Here is a 7,380-nt window from a genome sequence, read left to right on the forward strand (position 1 = left end):
CTGGTGGCGGTCCAAGCTTTCAAAACAAGGAATTTCTAAAGTCAAAACGGGACTGAACTAGGGGTAAGAAAATTCATCTTCACCCCACAAAAAAATAAATAAATAAAAAGCCTAGGCCGGCTGTGCTGCAAGAGTCATCCTATGTCTCACACATCCTCAGCTGACCTGGAGCCCAACAATCCTCTTGTTACTATAGGCACCGTTGATACCATGTGATGAAAATGGCTTTTTACCTCTGTGGTTTCCTTCCTCCAAGGCCTAGAAGACCACTCACCTCACAAGGAAATGGTAGCCAGATTAAACCAGAGGGTCCTACAAAATGCCTGACCAGTACTTCTCAACAGTATCAAGCTTATCAAAACAAGAGAAGTCTGAGAACTGAGGCAGACAACAGGAGCCTAGGGACACTAAGCAGCACTGTGGGAGGATCCTAAAACAACACGAGTTAAAACACACACACACACACAGGAAATCTGAACAAATTGCAGACTCTACTTAAAAATAATGTAATAATGGCCGGCGCCGCGGCTCACTAGGCTAATCCTCCGCCTGCCACGCCGGCACCCTGGGTTCTAGTCCCGGTTGGGGCACCGGATTCTGTCCCGGTTGCCCCTCTTCCAGGCCAGCTCTCTGCTGTGGCCCAGGAGTGCAGTGGAGGATGGCCCAAGTGCTTGGGCCCTGCACCCCATGGGAGACCAGGAGAAACACCTGGCTCCTGGCTGTGGATCAGCGTGGTGCGCCGGCCACAGCGCGCCTGCTGCAGCGCGCCAGCCGTGGTGGCCATTGGAGGGTGAACCAACGGCAAAGGAAGACCTTTCTCTTTGTCTCTCTCTCTCTCACTGTCCACTCTGCCTGTCAAAAAAAAATAATAATGTATTAATAACGGCTCGTTGATGGTGGCAAATGTGCCATAGTAACGTGAGATGAACAAGGAGAGAACCAGATGTGGGGTATATGAGAACTCTCCGAGTAATATATTTTCAATCTTTTTGTAAATCTAAAGTTGTGTTTTAAAAATAAAGTCTACTTGTATACATGTATAATGTTACTTCAGAGTTTGTGGGAAAATGAATTCGGGAGCAGGCATTTGACCTAGCGATTCCAGCTTCCTGCTGTGAAGCCCGGCAGGCAGCAGTAATAGCTGAGTTAGGTTCCTACCGTCCATGTGGGAGACCTGGGTCTGTTAGGCAGTAAGGTAGAAATTAGCCTGTGTTACGCAGTAGGAGGAGCCAAAGTGACACGAGGCACAGTGGAAATGAAAGGAATGCACGGGGCCCACCACCTGCAGTGCGGACATTCCATCTGGCGCCGGTTCAAGTCCCAGATGCTCCACTTCTGATCCAGCTCTCTGCTATGGCCTGGGAAAGCAGTAGAAGATGGCCTAAGCCCTTGGGCCCCTGCACCTGCGAGGGAGACCTGGAAGAAGCTCCTGGCTTCTTCTTCTTCTTTTTTTTTTTTTTTTTTTTTTGACAGGCAGAGTGGACAGTGAGAGAGAGAGAGACAGAGAGAAAGGTCTTCCTTTTTCCATTGGTTCACTCCCCAAATAGCCAAAACGGCTGGAGCTGCACTGATCCAAAGCCAGGAGCCAGGTGCTTCTTCCGGGTCTCCCACGTGGGTGCAGGAGTCCAAGGATTTGGGCCGTCTTCTACTGCTTTATAGCAGAAGCTGGATTGGAAGAGGAACAGCTGGGACTACAACCGGCGCCCACATGGAATGCTGGCGCCACAGGCGGAGGATTAACCCAGTGCGCTACAGGACCGGCCCCAGTTAAAAATGTTTTAGGGGTGGGCATTTGGCCCAGCAATTAAGATGGCACATGAGACACCCACATCTCCTATCAGAGTCCTTGAGTTCTAGTCCCAGCTCTGCTTCCAGCTTCCTGCTGATGTGAACCTTGGGAGAGAACAGGCAACAGCTGAAGTATTTGAGTCTCACCCAAGTGGGAGAACTGAACTGAGTTTTGAGATCCTGGCTTCGGCCTGGCCTAGCCCCAGCAACTGTGGGCATTTAAGAAGTGAAACAGCAGATGGGAGAGCTCCTTCTGTCTCTCTCTGCTTTTCAAATAAAATAAAAATAAATATAAAATTAAAGAAATTTTAAGATATTATTTAAGATTATTGCGGTGCAAAAATACCTTGGAGTCAGTTTTTCCTTTCTTTTTTTAAAGATGTTTATTTATTTATTTGACAGGCAGAGTTACAGACAGCAAAGAGAGAGAGAGAGAGACAGAAAGTTCTTCCTTCCGTTGGTTCACTCCCCAAGTGGTCGCAACGTCCGTAGCTGGGCCGACCTGAAGCCAGGAGCCAGGAGCTTCCTCCGGGTCTCCCCTTCGGGTGCAAGGGCCCAAGCGCCTGGGCCATTTTCTACTGCTTTCCCAGGCCATAGCAGAGAGCTGGACTGGAAGAGGAGCAACCAGGACTAGAACCGGTGCCCATATGGGATGCTGGCGCCGCAGACGGAGGATTAACCTGGTGCGCCATGGCACTGGCCCGGAAATCATATTTTTTTCATAACACACATTTAAATGGACTCTTTAAAATGTATGTATATTATATGTGTGTATTTAATATATATACACATATTTAATAAACACATATCCAGTCTCTTCATTTTTTCTACATATATAAACACACATACACACACTCTCCATTTTTTTCTACCAAGTCTCATTCTCAACATTCAGTTTGCTCTTTGGTTTGGATTAAGGCGAAAACAGGGGAACTAATTAGTTTTGCGAAGTGATTCCAGAAAATCACTGACTCTTAAAATGTGTAAATGAGATTGGTTGTCCACTTCGGCATGACATAGTCATTCAAGAAGTTGTTAGCCTTTTTAAAACAGAGGACACTGCTCAAAACACTTTGAGAATCACCTTCAGAGTCTACAGCACATACTGCAATGAATATTCATTATCTGCAGGTGGATCTGTTTATGCAAATAGGCTAAAAAAAAACTCATTCCAAAGCTAACAAGAAAACAGGCTGGGAAATGTGGGGGGTAAACGTGTTTGAGAATTTTCTGGATTTCAGAAAGATAACATGGTGCATGTACAATTACACAAGGCAATGGTACGTGGGCACCACGCAGTGATCCAACACCAGGACTGCTGCGTGGGTGCAGGTGAGTGGTCACACTAGGATAAATCAAAGAGGGATAAATGAAAACCATAGCCTCATAGAGGTTTAGGTCAGGCTCTCTGCCACAGAATCAGTCCCAGTCAGGTCAGGGTTTGCTGTCGAGTATCACACAAGGAAGATTCTGGTTTTCATAGTTTTCAATTTAGAGAACTACGGGTAAAGGACTGCACAACACCATGCATATTTAATGAAGACAATTCCAGAGTTTTGAAAAAGAGCACCCATTCCGTCTACCCAGTCACCCACACTAGAGGTACCCTCGCCCCTCCTGCTCTCTCCCCTCAACAGTGGAGTCCCCTGGGCTGTCCTTCCTCTCTTTCAACTGCGTCCTTTCCTCTTCAGCCCAGGCCAGCGACCCGGCCTGGCACCTTGCCAACTCCGACATGGCGCTTCTACGGAGATCATTCCGTTCCCTGCCATACTTCTTCCTCCACACTGATGCTCGATGCAGACCTGCAGTGCCACGCCGACGGCTCCGTGGGATTGCCACGGGATGAAGTCCAGGGTCCTCAGGAAGATCTCGACCTTGGATGAAAAGGAGCTGCAGCAGTGCTGTTCAACGCTTGGTACCAATCTGAATGAAACACTTCCAGAATCTAAGTGCAAGCATTTAGAAAGTCCTACAGCCACTAGACAGAAACGTTATCTTGGCTGAAGCTCATGCAAGTGGATGCTTATTTTATTTTTCTAATAATTTATCATTAGTGTATTTTATAAAACATAATCATTGATTGAAAGTTTTTTGAAAGGTGTATTTATTTACTTGCAAGGCAGAGTTCCAGAGAAGGAGAGTCAGAGAGAGAGATGATCCAACCGCTGGTTCACTATCCGAATGGACTCAATGGCCAGAGGTGGGCCAGGCAGAAGCCAGCAGCTTCACCGGGATCTCCCACGTGGGTGCAGGGGCCCAAGCACTTGCCCCATCTTCCCTTGCTTTCCCTGGCATACTAGTGGGGAGCTGGGTCAGAGGTGGAGCAGCTGGGACTCAAACCAGCACCCAAACGGGATGCCTGCATTGCAGGTAGTGCCGGCCTCCTGAATTTTTTCCTTAAATTTGTCCTTAAGCACAATTTGAGAGGCCCACTGGTCATTAATGAACAAGTTTTAGTTTCTCAATATTGTTTCATACCTCCATGCCAGTGGACATCCTAATCTGACCGGAAATCTCATGCTTCCAAATACTGAGCTGCATTTGAACCCTCCTTTGAGTGCCTGTCTAAACCAGTTCCCTCACAGCGCCAGGTGGCTCACCAGTGTCCTTAGCCCTCTCCCACTGTTTGTACCACCATTCTTGCACTATTGTGCAATTACCTGTCAATGTCCCATCTCCCCTACTAAGAGTGCCTTACAGGCAGAGGTTACACCATCGTCTCTCGGGGGTAACACGTTTCTTTTTAAAAAAAAAAAAAAGAACACTTCTTGGGTGATCAATTCTGCCATGTTACTGAAAAAGGCATCATTACATTACGTTCGTATTTTCCCACCACGGGCAAGGGTGGCAGTCTTCTACCTTTTAGAAGGCCAGTAAGCCAGGCTTGCTGGGGTCACTGGGAACTCTTAAAAGCAAAGGAGCAAGGAAAACCTAATTTCTGCACTTAACGCAGTTTTGCCCTTTTGGAGTTGAAGCTGTGTGAACTGTTGTTTTCCAAGTCTCTCAGCTCTTTTACAAAGCTGGAGAGGTTCCAGGCTGAGGGTCTCAAAACAAGCGAACTATCACTGAACTGAGGGGGGGGGGGGGGATGGATGGCACAGAGGGGTGGGTGGAGCCCTTTCTGCCCCGGGCAGGAGGGGGCGCTGACGGTGGGGAAGGATCCAGTCCAGGGAGTTGGAGCCAAACCTTGCTGAGCAAGTGGGATTTTGCACCGTGAGGATGTGTTTGTGTTCCAGCACAACCGATTGGAAGACAAATCTACACGGCCCTAGGTCTCACAATTCTCCCTCCGTTCTGCAGACTCCTGGCTCCTTTCCCGGAAACCTTGGGACACAGACATTGTTTCCCTTCCTGGAAGAGACCAGTGTAGATCATGGGAATACTAATCCTTGATTAACTGGGATCAGGTCGCTCTTCGCCTTGTGGGGAGGGCAGAAGCCGGACGAGTCAGGTGGGGAAGTGGTCCTGAGAGTGCGGACCGTGCAGAGAAAGAAATGGAAATTTGGGTATTTTATGCCCCCCCAATCCCCCCGCCCCCCCAACACCTGCCTCATGTTTTTCTATAGTTTCTCGTGGTCTCTGTCTTCCTCTCTCTCTCTCTCTCTTCCCTTGCTAAAGGCTGGAAATTCCTTGTTCTCGGCGGAAGGGAGTAGGCGGGGAGCCGGGGGCGGCAGGAGTGGGAGCGAAGCGAGGAACAGGCCGCGGCGCGGCTGCGGGCTGCGGGGGCGCTCCGGGCCTCGGCGGGGCCTGATAAGTCAACGATTTTTCAAATGTACGTATTTTTAAATCCACACACAGGGGCGCGCATACAGACGCAGAGAGACGGAGACACACACACACACAGGTAGATGGAAAGCCGCAAACGCCTGCTCCCAGGGTGCAGAGCCAGCGGCAGGCAGGAGCGCCTCCCGTGTGCTTGGCTTCGACAGTTCCCGGACTTGGCACGCACAGCCTCCCGGTCGCACCTCACCGGGCTCAGCCACGCACACCGGGCAGTCCCACTCGGGCAGCCCGGCGCCCTGGGCCTCCCCCCGCCCTCGCTGGCCGAGGACCCGCCCCAGCCCTGGGGATTGGGGACTTCAGCGTCGGCTCCTCCCCCGTCCTCTTCCCCGGATCCCGACCCAGGCGCCTGGCGCCCTGCGGGTTGCCGCAGCCCCCCGACTTCACGCCCTGCTCCGCCCCCCACCCTCGGGCGGGCGTCTCCCTGCGGAGAGCAGGGCTCAGCGCCGCCCCGAGGGCGCCGGGTGGGAGGGAGGGGGGCGCGGGGAGCAGAGGCTGCGTGGGCGGAGGATGTGCGTCACGGGGAGCGTGGGCAGGGGGAGGGAGGGGGCACGTGGAAACCCGGGGCCAGCGACTGGCAGCCCAGGCTCCAAAATAACCCGACGGGGGTGGGGGAGGGGCGCCCACCCGCCGCTGAGCGGGGTCGGACAGTGCCCCCCGGCGGGAGCCGGTCTGGCCGCGCCCTCCCGCTGAGGGACTGGACGAGGGGGACTCCGCTGCTTCCCGCCGCCCCCACCGCGTCTGGAGCTTCCTGGGATGGAGAAGACAATCTGAACTACTGAAATCCCGCCACCAACAAGGCCACCCCTCCTTCCCTGCCCCCACCAGAGACAGCAAGGTCCCCTGGCCAGGCCGGAATGTAGAACCAGCCCCGGCCCACGCCACCCACCCCCCGGCTTGGCCACTCAGAAGCGCGGAATGGCGGGGCGGGGCTGAGGCTTCGCACCAGGAGTACCCTCGCCTTCGGCCAGTCTGCTCGCTTCCCGCCGCCCCCACCTCAGTTCCCCTGGGCTTAGAGCCGCTGGGCCAGGCCCTCGGAGCCCCCGCCTGCACACCTCCCCCCCTCCCCACCACCCTCCGAGCCGTGGGCGGGAGAGAAATGGGAACCAGATGGGCTAGGAGAAACCCAGGGGGAGGTGGGCTGCGGAGGGGGCTCGGCCCCGGGGAAGGCGCCCCTCCGGCCGCAGCCAGACACTTCGGGAGCACCCGGTCTCTGCTCGCCGCCCGGACTCATAGGTGTCCCAGAACGGTATCCTTATCCTACCTGGGACACACAGCGGCCGAGGAGCAGGGCCCCGTCCTGGTGCAATGGGCGGCGGCGAGCAGAGGAAAGCGGGGCGCACCCTCCCCCCCCCCCCCGCCGCCGCCGCCCCTGCTGGCCGGACTAACCAACCTGGCGCGGCAGAGCCGCGCACGCCGAATTGGTGGCTTCTAGCATGGCCCGCCCATCCCTGTTTAAAACTTCAGCAACGACCCGAGGCCGGCAGAGATGGAGGCGGCCCGGGTCTCCGAGAGCGGCCCCTTCCAATCTTTTCGTTTGAGGGCAGGGGAAGGGCTGGGATACCCAAGGGATCCTATAGCGCAAGACTGCTGGAGGAGAGGCACGCGCTGGAGGAGCCGCGCGCCCTGAGCCCTTCGCCAACTTTCGCCGGCTGGCTCTCCGCATCCGCACGTACGGCAGCGCGAGGCCTGCGTGCGGGTAGCGGGCGTCCGCGCGGTTGTTGAGGCGCGTGTGCAGTCCTTGCGCTTCCCCGTGTCTTTGTGTACCTGTGCGTGGTTGTGCAACTCCTCTCTCCTCTCGGAGAGGTAGGG

At 54.1% G+C, this 7,380-nt stretch overlaps 1 long non-coding RNA gene across 1 annotated transcript; it reads right to left on the bottom strand.

The window, feature by feature from the left end:
• Positions 1-3,294: 3,294 nt before the first annotated feature.
• On the bottom strand, positions 3,295-6,938 carry LOC138844370 (uncharacterized). Its single transcript, XR_011380110.1, has 2 exons — positions 6,833-6,938; positions 3,295-3,711 (listed from the first exon to the last, which is right to left on the bottom strand). It is a non-coding gene; the product is annotated as an uncharacterized lncRNA (long non-coding RNA).
• Between the last annotated feature and the right edge of the window lie 442 nt (positions 6,939-7,380).

Source organism: Oryctolagus cuniculus, chromosome 11 (genome assembly GCF_964237555.1).
Source record: "Oryctolagus cuniculus chromosome 11, mOryCun1.1, whole genome shotgun sequence".
Taxonomy (NCBI): Eukaryota; Metazoa; Chordata; class Mammalia; order Lagomorpha; family Leporidae; genus Oryctolagus; species Oryctolagus cuniculus.